At 37.9% G+C, this 12162-nt stretch overlaps 2 protein-coding genes across 3 annotated transcripts in view; one reads left to right on the forward strand and one right to left on the reverse strand.

Moving 5' to 3' along the window:
- Positions 1–12162, forward strand: part of LOC119524586 (zinc finger protein 596-like) — a 1058357-nt gene that overhangs the window by 202944 nt on the left and 843251 nt on the right. The window lies entirely within an intron of this gene.
- Positions 1–12162, reverse strand: part of LOC119524587 (zinc finger protein 883-like) — a 119048-nt gene that overhangs the window by 81499 nt on the left and 25387 nt on the right. The window lies entirely within an intron of this gene.

Genomic DNA, 12162 nt, shown 5'->3' on the forward strand with positions numbered 1-12162 from the left:
CAGGAGTCAGTGGGTGAGGAAAGGGCTGTAAAGGGCTTACCAGCACCGCCTTGCCCTGAGTCATTCCACCTCGCTGTTGATGTGTGAGGGTCAAAGTTCAGGTCCCTGATGGGCCTTGCTGACACCACCCCTACAAGGGCAGAGACCCAACTCCTGCCACCTCACTCTGGCTTGTTACCGTCAGCTGGGCTGGACATTCAGCTCCCTGTTCAGCCGGCTGACACCCTGGACAGACTTTCATTTAGTGGTTGGACATGTAGGTATCAAAAACATTTTTGTTGTCCCTTTTCATGGTCATTTAGTGAGAGGGTCAGGCCTCCTTATCTGCACCTGTTGGTTCTGGGTTGTGGGCTTCTCTAGCACCACACTTTGGATATATGGGAGGCACTGTGAACTCACCACATTTTCTCTGAAGTCCTGAGGTTCCTAGCCAACTCACCTTTTTTCTTTCCATGGTTCAGAGCCTCTCCTACATTTGTGTGTTTTATGATGTCTGAGGTTTCCTGTTGTAAGAGGGAGGACTAGTGAGGAATGGGGCTACTCTATCTTGACTGGAGCCAGATCTCTGATACTTGAATTTATCAGACAAACTGGGTCTCTTTTGAGAGTAAAAGAGTGTGATGTCTGGATATCTGAGCAGCAGACACAGAATAGAACATAAGTTCATCACATCTGTAGTCCTTTTTCCTGGCTAATCTGAAACAGGAATCACTTGTCACCTTCACTCAAGTTCCACCCAACTTTTCAAATCAATTCCTCTTTGCAGTTGATGAAAATTTTTATATCGTTGTAGTAGTGGTGGTTCCATGACTGTTGGCATTTGCTAAACTCAGATCATACACTAAAAATGGTGCATTTACCATATGTAAATTAAACCTCAATTAAATGTATTATAATGGAGCCATAAAGAGGAATGAAGTTCTGATAATTGTGACAACATGAATGAACCTTGAATACATTATATTGAGTGAAATAAGCCAGACATAAAAGAAAAATCTAGAATATAGATTAACGGGGGGGGGGGGAGGGGGGGTAGGGAATAAGGAGGTAAAGCTTAAAAAAGTTAAAAGAGAAATTTCTGAGCCCTGGAAGACAAGAGTTCTGAGGCCAGAAACATACCTTGCCTCAAAAAGTGAGCATCAGAGGCAGAGAATCTTGGAGATGCTGATGCCCAGACTCCTATCAGTGATGGAAAAGGCTTTGGCTGGTGGCAGCCCCCCTCCCTGCATCCAGTGCTCTAACCCCTGGCCCTTCTCGGGTGCTTTAACCAGAGCAGAGAAGGACAAGGGCTGAGTGGGCATCCCATGGTTAGTGTCCAAGAACGTAAAGCAAGACCCTCAACATCTGGTAGAAACTCCAAAATTTCCCTTGTTCCTCAATATCATTGCCTGATTTTGATTATTAGGGTTATGCTGTCTCATAAAATTAGTTCTCAAGTATTCCCTCCTCTTTTATTTCTTTGAAATGGTTGGGGAAGATTTTCACTATTTTTCCCTTAAATGTTTCATAGATTTCAGCAAAGAAATCATATGGCTCTGGTGTTTCCCCTATGTAAAATCTTAAATTATAAATTTAATTTCTTCATTGGGCAATTCAGATTATTGGTTTCTTCTGTCAGTTATGATAATTTGTGTATTTTAAGGAAATTTTCCATTTTGTCTAAATGGTTTCATTCAGTTGCATGAAATTGTTCATAATATTCCCTTACTTTCCTTTTAATGACTTTAGGTCTACTTTTGTTCCCTTCTGTCATCTCCAATATTGTTATTGTGTTTCCTATCTTCTTGATCTGTCTAGCTAGATATTTATTAATTTTATTCATTTTTCAAAGAACCAACTTTTTATATTTTTTTCCTGCTTTTATTTCAATGCTTTTCACAGCTGTCGGTATTATTTCCTTCCTTTTATTTACTTATTTAGATTAAATTTGCTTTGCTTTTTCTAGCTTGCTTGTGGAGGTCAGGAGCATACCCACCCGCCCACCACCACCCCTCTGGGCCTCTCCCACCGGGTTTCCTCTCAGCTGGGGACTTTGCGACAGAGGGAGGCGCCCAGGGCCGGCGGGATAGAGCATCCGGGCTCCGGCTCAAAGTGCGGCTCCCTGCGCCCTCAGCCCCGGCCTTTCTGGGCACTGCGGCCCCCAGCCCCAGGCACTGCTGCCCAGACTGCACCAGCCCGGCTGCCCCAAGGTCATGCCCTCGGGGTGGAGGCTGTTCACAGCTCTCTACTGCACAGGGCAGAAGGTGGGTCTGGGTGGGTTCTGCCTCCTGCATCTGCCTGAGGAGATGAGTCTTTCTTTTTTTATTATTAGCATTTAGAGCTACAAAATTTTCTCTAGCACTGCCTTTGATGTAACCCAGAAGTTTTGGTACATTGTATTTTCGTTTTCATCACCTGAAGATACTTCCTAATTTCCCCTTGATTTCTTCATTGACTCATTGTTGCTTAAGAGTTTATTTCCACATGTTTGTGAATTTTCCAGTTCTACCTCTGTGATTGATTTCTAGCTTGTTTCATTGTGATTAGAGACTGTAGTTTGTATGATTTCTATATATTTTTAATTTATTGACACTTGATTTTTGGTCAAACATGGACTATCCTTGGAGGAAGATCCATGTGCATTAGAGAAGAGTGTGTATTATGCTGCTGTTGGGTATAGTATTCTTTCTAAATATCCATTAGGGTTGGTTGGTTTATAATATCTTTCCAGACTTCTATTACCTTATTGCTCTTCTGTCTGAAAGTAGTGTGTTGAGATCTCCTACTATTAATGTTTAATTATTTCTCTCTCCAAATCTCTCAATATTTGTTTCGTAAACTGGGGGTCCTGCACTTAAGTGTATACATATGTATAATTGTTAAGTCTTCTTGTTGAATTAACCCCTTCATTGTATATAGTAATGTTCTTTGTTCCTCATAACAGGTTTTTTTTCTTTAAGTCTTTTTTTATTTAGGGATTTTTCTGGTAAGGAGGTATACCAGAGGAAAGCATCTTCACTGGCAATGAAGTATGTATATACTCTACCAAAATACTCCTTATTTTAATGGTTTTTAACTTTATTTACAATATATCAATATATATCAATATATATCCTTGGTTCAATTATACTATTAGCCATACTACATAAAATAAAAAATGAAATAGTGCTTGCATACAAAACTGTCATTTGTAAATGAATCTGATTTCATATTAAAAGAACAAATTTGTTTGCTGAAGGTGTTTAAAAGAAGAATCACAATTCATCATGAACAAGACACCTGCACCATATTTTCCATTCCTCACAGAACATTTATTTTGGTAATTCTGTTATGTCAGTTCTTAGCATTAGAATAGTGTAACATGATTTTCATATGTATTATCACATCCAAAACAAGTTCTAAAATTTAAATTGTAAACATTCTTATCATATGTAGAAATATTTCAAATGGTGTATTAAGTTTTCTTAACTGATCAAATTTGGAAAAGAATATAAATGAGAAAGCCTATTCTAAATTGTGTAGTGAGCATCATTTCTTAATTACATTTCTACAATGTTAATTAAATTAGGAGGCATATCTGTCCTGTAAGCATGTCAAATTTCAAAACATTAGAAAGTAACAATTTGTTAACAAAAGGATGTCTTGCAATGTGGAACCTTAGATTTTTAAAATCTATTTTGATACAAAAATGGAAAGGGTAATAGCTTCTTTGTTGACAAAGTAGGAGGTAGTATGGATGCACCACTTTATTGTCTGAGCAATGCAACTGGAGCAAAGAATATTTCCTTACCCCAAATAATTTCCAGGACTATGTACATACTTCTTTTAGAAATATATGTTAAAGAAATCCTCTTTTTAGTATTAAAAATAAAGTTCCATGTGATTTAAAAAAAAATACTTACACATCTAGATAGATAGTACTCATTGCTCTATTTGAGTGAACAGTCTCAAACTATGAAGTACATGATATTTGATGCCCTAAATTGAGTAAATTTAGTTAGCACTTCCTGGTATTATGCAAAACACTAAATACATGCAAAATAAAATATCTCAGTTTTCTCTGCAAGTCTTTTGGGGAATAAACAGAGCCTTGATTCTGATGACACTGCAGAAAACATAATTTTCCAATAGTCTGTCTATAAGTACCCATGTGCAACAGTTTATAAATGGCAGCTTATATGTAATGATCTTCTGAGTGAACAGTTAACTGACAAAACTTAGTAAACCTTAAAAACACATCTTCTAAAGCCACAGTTGTCAAACAGCATGGTACTGGCACAAAGATAGACAAATTGAACAATGGAATTGAATTGAGAATTCAGAGATAGAACCCTGGATCTACAGCTGATGGATCTTTGGTAAGGACCCCAAACCCACTGAACTGACATATAACAGTCTTTTCAAAAAATGGGGCTGGGACAGTTAGATATCCATATCCAAAAGAATGAAAGAGGACCCCTACCTCACACCCTACAGAAAAATTAACTCCAAGTGGATAAAAGATCTCAATGTAAAAGACAGTACCATAAAACTCCTAGAAGATAATGTAGGGAAACATCTTCAAGACCTTGTATTAGGTGGCCACTTCCTAGAATTTACACCCAAAGCACAAGCAACAAAAGAAAACATAGATAAATGGGAACTCCTTAAACTTCTGTACCACAAAGGAATTTGTCAAAAAGGTGAAGAGACAGCCAATTCAATGGGAAAAAATTTTTGGAAACCATGTATCTGACAAAAGACTGATATATTCCATGTGTAAAGAAATCCTACAACTCAATGACAATAGTACAGACAGCCCAATTATAAAATGGGCAAAAGATATGAAAAGACAGTTCTCTGAAGAGGAAATACAAATGGCCAGAAACACATAAAAAATTTGCAGCTTCACTAGCTGTTAAAGAGATGCAAATTAAGACCACAATGAGATACCATCTCACATCAATTAAAATGGCTGCCATTAAACAAACAGGAAACTGCAAATGCTGGAGAGGATGTGGAGAAATTGGAACTCTTATTCATTGTTGGTGGGGCTGTAGAATGGTTCAACCACTCTGGAATTTAATCTGACACTTCCTTAGAAACTAGATACAGAGTTACCCTTCGATCCAGTGATTGCACTTCTCGGTATATACCCAGATCTGAAAGCAGTGACACGAACAGATATCTGCATGCCAATGTTCATAGCAGCATTATTCACTATTGCCAAGAGATGGAAACAACCCAAATGTCCTTTAGAAGATGAGTGGATAAATACAATGTGGTATATACACACGATGGATTACTACACAGCTGTAAGAAGGAACGATGTAATGAAACATATGGCAACATAGATGAACCTTGAAGACATAATGCTGAGCATAATAAATCAGGCACAAAAAGAGAAATATATGCTACCACTAATGTGAACATTGAAACATGTAAAACAAAGGGTTTTTAATGTAGATTGTAGGGGAACTGGTTATAGAGAGCAATTAAGGAAGGGGGAATGATAACCCAGTAAGAACAGATAAGCTACCATGGGTAAATTTAACATTCTGGGAATGCCCAGGAATGACTATGGTCTATTAATTTCTGATAGGTATGGTAGGAACAAGTTCACAGAAATGTTGCTATAGTAGGTTTTTTCTTGGGGTAGTGTAGGAACATGTTGGAAATAAAGTAGTTATCTTAGGTTAGTTGCCTTTTTCTTACTCCCTTTTTACAGTTTGTTTGAAATTTTTTTATTGTATGCTTTTTAAATTTTTTTGGTATAGTTGATTTAAAAAGTTTTAATTTAAAAAAAAAAACAAAACAAAAAATATGCAGAACCCCCTTGTGGAACTGGTGGAGAATGCATGGGTGTTGGTCTTCCCCACCCCAATGGTTGCTGATGTGCTCACAGACATAGGAGACTGGTGGTTTGATGGGCTGAGCCCTCTACCACAGGACTTGCCCTTGGGAAGACTTGCTGCAAAGGAGAGGCTAGGCCTCCCTACAATTGGGCCTAAGAGCCTCCTCCCAAATGCCTCTTTGTTGCTCAGATGTGGCCCTCTCTCTCTAGCTAAGCCAACTTGGCAGGTGAAATCACTGTCCTCCACTCTATGTAGGATCTGACACCCAGGGGAGTGACTCTCCCTGGCGATGTGAAAAGTGACTTCCAGGGAGGAATCTAGACCCAGCATTGTGGGATGGAGATAATTCTCTTGACCAGAATGGGGATGGGAAAGGAAATGAAATAAGCTTCAGTGGCAGAGAGATTCCAAAAAGAGCCAAGAGGTCACTGGTGGGCACTCTTATGCACAATATAGACAACCCTTTTTAGGTTCTAATGAATTGGAATAGCTAGCTGGGGGTGACAATGTGATTGGGAAAGCCATATGGACCACATTCCCCTTTGTTCATTTTATGGATGGATGAGTAGAAAACTGGGGGAAGAAAACAAAAGGCACCCAGTGTTCTTTTTTACTTTAATTGTTCTTTTTCATTTTAATTTAATTTTTATTATCATTATTTTTGTGTGTGTGGTAATGAAAATGTCAAAAATTAATTTTGGTTATGAGTGCACAACTATATAATGGTACTGTAAATAATTGAATGTATGCTTTGTTCTGTATGACTGCATGGTATGTGACTGTATCTCCATAAAATGAAAAAAAACACATCTTCTACCATATATAAAATATGTAGATTACTTACTGTTTTAGGTACTCAGTTTGCTCTGAGTATAATTCAATTTCCCCCCATTTTCCTGCTTTAGTATTTCTAGATGGATAATTTAATGTGACTTTTAAAAAAAGACAAATTCAAATTTACATCCAATTCAAATTTGTTATTAAAGAAGTTTCCTTGTTCTATGAAGCCACTTCTGACATTAGAGAAAATGAAGTCTTTGTAATGGAGGCCAGCTTTTTAAGTATTGACATGACTTCCACCATGCCAGCTCCAGTCCATGGAAGATTTGTGTTTATAGCATGTCACCATAAGTGCTTAATCCAGTCTGCCTGAACAGACAATGGTCCTCGAAAGGCTAGGCCACAAAACCTGCATTGGAGAATGTAAACCTCATCAGCACCATGAGGTAATGTTAGCATTTTCTTCTTGCTTCTAGATCTTTACCTTGATTTCTTTTGTTTACAAACTGAGGCTGTCAAACTGTATTCTGTATCTCCAACTCCCAAGTATTTTTGATGCTCACAACAGTTTTAATCTGATAATAGTATCGCTACTCCATCTCTCTCCATCTTTTCACCTTGAACCTACTTGTGCCTTTCAGTTTAAGGTGTCTTGTAAATAGCATTTAGTTAAGTCATGCTTTTTCACCCATTTTACCAATCTCTGCCTTTTGACTGGTACCTTTAATCCATATACACTGAAAGTACCTACTGATAATGCAGAAACTTAAACTGCCATTTTGCTGTTTGCTGTTTGTAGGTCATATGTTTTCCCCCTCAATTCTTTCCTTAATGTCTTCTTTCATGTTTATTTGATTTTTTGTTTTGTGCCTTTTGGAGCCTGTTCCACTTTGCTAATGCTGTCAGAATGTGAAATACCAGAAATGGATTGGCTTTGATAGAGGGGGTTTGTTTGGCTACAAAGTTACAGTCTTAAGGCCGTAAAGTGTCCAAGGTAAGGGGGTACCTTCACTGAAGGATGGCCAATGGTGTCCAGAAAACCTCTGTTAGCTGTGAAGGCATGTGGCTGGCATCTGATCCAGAGTTCTGGTTTCAAAATGGCTTTCTCCCACAATGTTCCTCTCTAGGCTGCAGCTCCTCAAAAATGTCACTCTTAGTTGTTCTTGGGGTGTTTGTCCTCTCTTAGCTTCTCCAGAGCAAAAGTCTGCTTTCAAAGGCTGTCTCCAGAATGTCTCTGTAAGCTGCAGCTCCTCTTTGAGCTCCTGTGCATTCTTCAAGGTGTCCCTCTTGGCGGAGGCATTCTCCAAAATGTGTGCATCAGCTTCCAATGGCTGTCTTCAAAATGTCTGTCTCAGCTACAGCAGTGAGCTCCTTCTGTCTGAGCTTATCTAGTGCTCCAGTAAACTAATCAAGGCCCATGCTGAATGGGCAGGGACACCCTTCCATGAAAATTATCCAATCAGAGTTATCACCTGTGGTTGTGTGGTTGCATCTCCATGGAAACACTCAAAGAATTACAATCTAATCAACACTAATATGTCTGCCCACACAACACTGCACCAAAGATAATGGTGTTTTGGGGGACATATTGCATTCAAACTGGCACAGAGCCCTTTCATTGTTTTTCTGTATATATTTATCTTGTATTTCTTGTGATTTCCAGCAGGCTGTATTTAATATACATATATAACAAAAATGTTTGATATGATACAAACTTCATTTTAATAGCACACACATATACTGTTGCTATACCCCTCTCTCCCCTACCTTTTTGTTTCAGTTTTTACACATTACATCTTTACATGTTGTATGTCTAAAACCAAAAATTTAAAATTAATTTTACACAATTATAGATAGGACATGTAAGAAGCAGAGTTACATTACAAAAATTCTAGTCAGTAGTAATTGCTTTTTTTTGTCAAGTGCAAATTTATTGACATATACTCACACACCATAAAATCCATCCAAAGTATACAGTCAGTGGCTCACAGTATCAACATACAATTGTGCATTCATCACCACAATCAATTTTGGAATATTTTCATTACTCCAAAGTAAAGGAAAAAATGAAAAAGAACACCCACATCACTCTATGTCTTTTATCCCCCCTATTATTTATATATTTTTGTCACTATTTTATTACTCATCTGCCATATGCTGGGTAAAGGGAGTATCAGTCACCAGGTTTTCACTATCACATGGTCACACAATGAAAGCTTTATAGTTATACAGTTATCATCAGGAATCAAGTCTACTGGATTACTTTTCAACAGATTCAAGTATTTCCTTCTAGCTATTCTAATACACTAGAAAGTAAAAATGAAAGTAAAAATGAATATCTGTGTAATGCACGAGAATAACCTCCAGATTGACCTCTCAACTCTGTGTGATATTTCTCAGCCACTGAAACTTTATTTTGTTTCACTTCCTTTCCCCCTTTGGGTGAAGACAGCATTCTCAATCCCATGATGCCAGGGCCAGGCTCATCCATGGGAGTCCTATCCCTCATTGCTATGGAGACTTACAGCCCTGGGAGTCACATCCCGTGTAGGGGGAAGGGTAGTGAGTTCATTTGCAAAGCTGACTGAGAGAAAGGGGCCATATCTGAGCAACAAAAGAGGTTCTCTGGGGGTGAGTCAGGCATAAGTGGGCTTAGTTTCTCCTTTGCAGGAATAAGTTTCATAAGGGCAAGCCCCAACATTGTAGGCTTGTCTTATTAAATTGGATTCTCTAATGCTTGCAAGTATATCAGGAATTCCACGGGTGAGGAAGTTTAATATTTCCACATTTTTCCCCAATCCTTCGGCAGGACTTATATATTCTGCCCAAAATATATCTGGGGTGCATCAGAGTATTAAATTAACCTGTATAGAATTATGAGAACTCATTCCCCTTTCTAGGTTCCTTGCAACCATGTTTAAATAAACTGACTATGCAGGTTATATTAGAAAGTGTGCTACAGAGAATATTATTTTTTTTGCCAAATAAACATCTCTTAAATAGCAGTCAAAACTCAGGAGTAGATGTGACTGCTGTAAGAGCTTACAATCTATGAAACTTTATCACAAGCCTTATTGAACACTCCACACTCCTGCATTGTTGATTGCCCAATGTCTGCATTCTATCCCCTGGTACCTATGCTCTCAAATTCAACTCTCAGAATTTGCTCATTATAGCTAGTTTATATTACTGAGGTCTTAACAATACTTGTCCTTTCATTTATGGCTTATTTCACTCAATATAGTGTCCTCAATGTTCACGCACCTAGTTGCATGCCTCAGGACTTCATTCCTTCTTGCAACAAGTCAAAATTCTGTTCTATGTATACACCACAGTTCACGACTCCAGTCACCCATCCATGTACCATTAGGCCTCCTCCATTCATTGCAAATCATGAATATTGGTACCATAAGCACCAGTGGGTAAATGCCTGTTCATGTGACTGCTTTCAGTTCCCAGCATGTACCAAATAATGGGGTTGCAGGATCATTTGGCAACCCTATACTTAGAGTCCTGTGGAACCACCACACTGCCCTCCAGAGGGGCTTCACCATTCTACTTCCCTACCAACAGTGAATAGGTATCTCTCTCCACATCTTCTCCAGCACTTGTATCATTTATTCACACACCATGCAACCTATCCTAAGTGAACAATCAAGAGCTCCTGGTATAATCACATGATTATGCTTTCACCATGACAATATATATGAGAACATTTCAATTTCTACCGCAAAGAAAGAAGAGGGGAAAAAGGGAGAAAAAACAAGGATCCCATACCCCTCCCATATATGCCCTGTGTTCACATTAGCTTTGCTACATTGCCTTTGTTATAATTAATGGAAGAATATTACAATATTGTTAACTGTAGAGCCTAGTTTCCATTGATTGTATCTTTCTCCTGTAGCATCCCATTTTCAACACCTTGCAATGTTGACATTTACTTGTTCTCCCTCATGTAAAAACTTTTTTACATTTCTACATTTAATCACCACCATTGTCCACTCTAGCATTTGCTAAGTTATGAAGTCCCAGTTTTAGCATCTATCTATCCTTCTGGTGTCATACATTCCCCTAGCATTCCTCATTCAACCATACTTACACTCAGCTTTGTTCATTATACATGCAATATTGTGCTACCACTACCTAGTATTGCGCTATCCATTTTTGGGGCTTTAGAACACTATACTCCTTCAGCATCAAATGTCCAAGCACTACCCCCCCTCTACTTCCTGATAACCTGTGTTCTTAATTGGAATTCTCAGAGTTTGCTCACTGTACCTAGTTCATATCAGTGGGACCATAAAGTATGTGTCCTTTTGTTTCTGGCTAATTTCACTCAACATAATGTCCTTAGAGTTCATCCATAGTGTTGCAAGCATCATGAATTTATTGTGTCTTATAGCTGTGGAATATTCCATTGTATGTATACACCACAGTTTGTTTACCCATGCATCTGTTGATGGACACTTGAGCTGTTTTCATCTCTTGGGAGTCATGAATAATGCCACTATAAACATTAGTTTACAAATGTCTGTTCATGCCCTAGGTTTCAGTTCCTGCAAGTATATACCTAGTAATGGGATTGCTGTATCATAAGGCAATTCTATACTTAGCTTCCTGAGGAAGTCCCAAACTGCCTTCCAGAGCAGTTGCACCATTATACATTCTGAAGTGGTGGCATTTTAACCTACCCATATGGTTAGTTTTTCCTTTCTTTGTGCTATTTTAAACCACTGTTTAGTGTACTTTCCTCTTAGTCTGAAAAACTCCCTTTAGCACTGGTTGTAGAGCAGTTCCTATGGTGATGAACTCTCTTAGCTTTTTCAGTCTTTTTGTTTGGTAATCTCTAAATCTGACCCTCATATCTTTAAAAAACAGTTCTATTGGGATATATTCACATGTCATGCAGTCCATCCAAGGTGTTCATCAATGACTTTTACCATAATGGACTTGTGAATTCATTACCATCATCAATTTTAGAATACTTTAATTGCTCCAGAAAGAAAAACCCCATACCCCTTAGCAGTCATCTCTCAATATCTCCTTCCCCATTCACTGATAAACACTAATCTATTTCAGTCTCTATAGATTTAATTATATTTACATTTAATATAAGTGGAATCATAAATATGTAGCATTTTGTGCTGATTCTTTTCATTTAGCATAATGTTTTTAATTTAAATTATTTTTTAGTTACAGAAGTAGTTTTACAAAATAGTCATGTAAAAATACAATGTTCCCATATACTCCCTATTGCTGACACTTTGCATTAGTGTGGTATCTTTGTTACAATTGAAAGCATATTGAAATAGTACTATTAAACATAGTCCATAGTATACATTAGTGTATTTTCCCCATATACTACCCTATTAACACCTTCTAATATTGTCATACATTTGTTATAATTCATGAAAAGTTGTTGTTATACTTGCACTATTAAGCCCAGTTCATTGTTACAGAGTTCACTGTGTTATACAGTCACATGTTTTATTTTCTTTCATTCTAGTAACATACACTACCCCAAACTTCCCCCTTCAACCACATTCACATACATAGTTCAGTGCTAATT

Source organism: Choloepus didactylus (assembly GCF_015220235.1).
Source record: "Choloepus didactylus isolate mChoDid1 chromosome 11 unlocalized genomic scaffold, mChoDid1.pri SUPER_11_unloc2, whole genome shotgun sequence".
Lineage (NCBI taxonomy): Eukaryota > Metazoa > Chordata > Mammalia > Pilosa > Megalonychidae > Choloepus > Choloepus didactylus.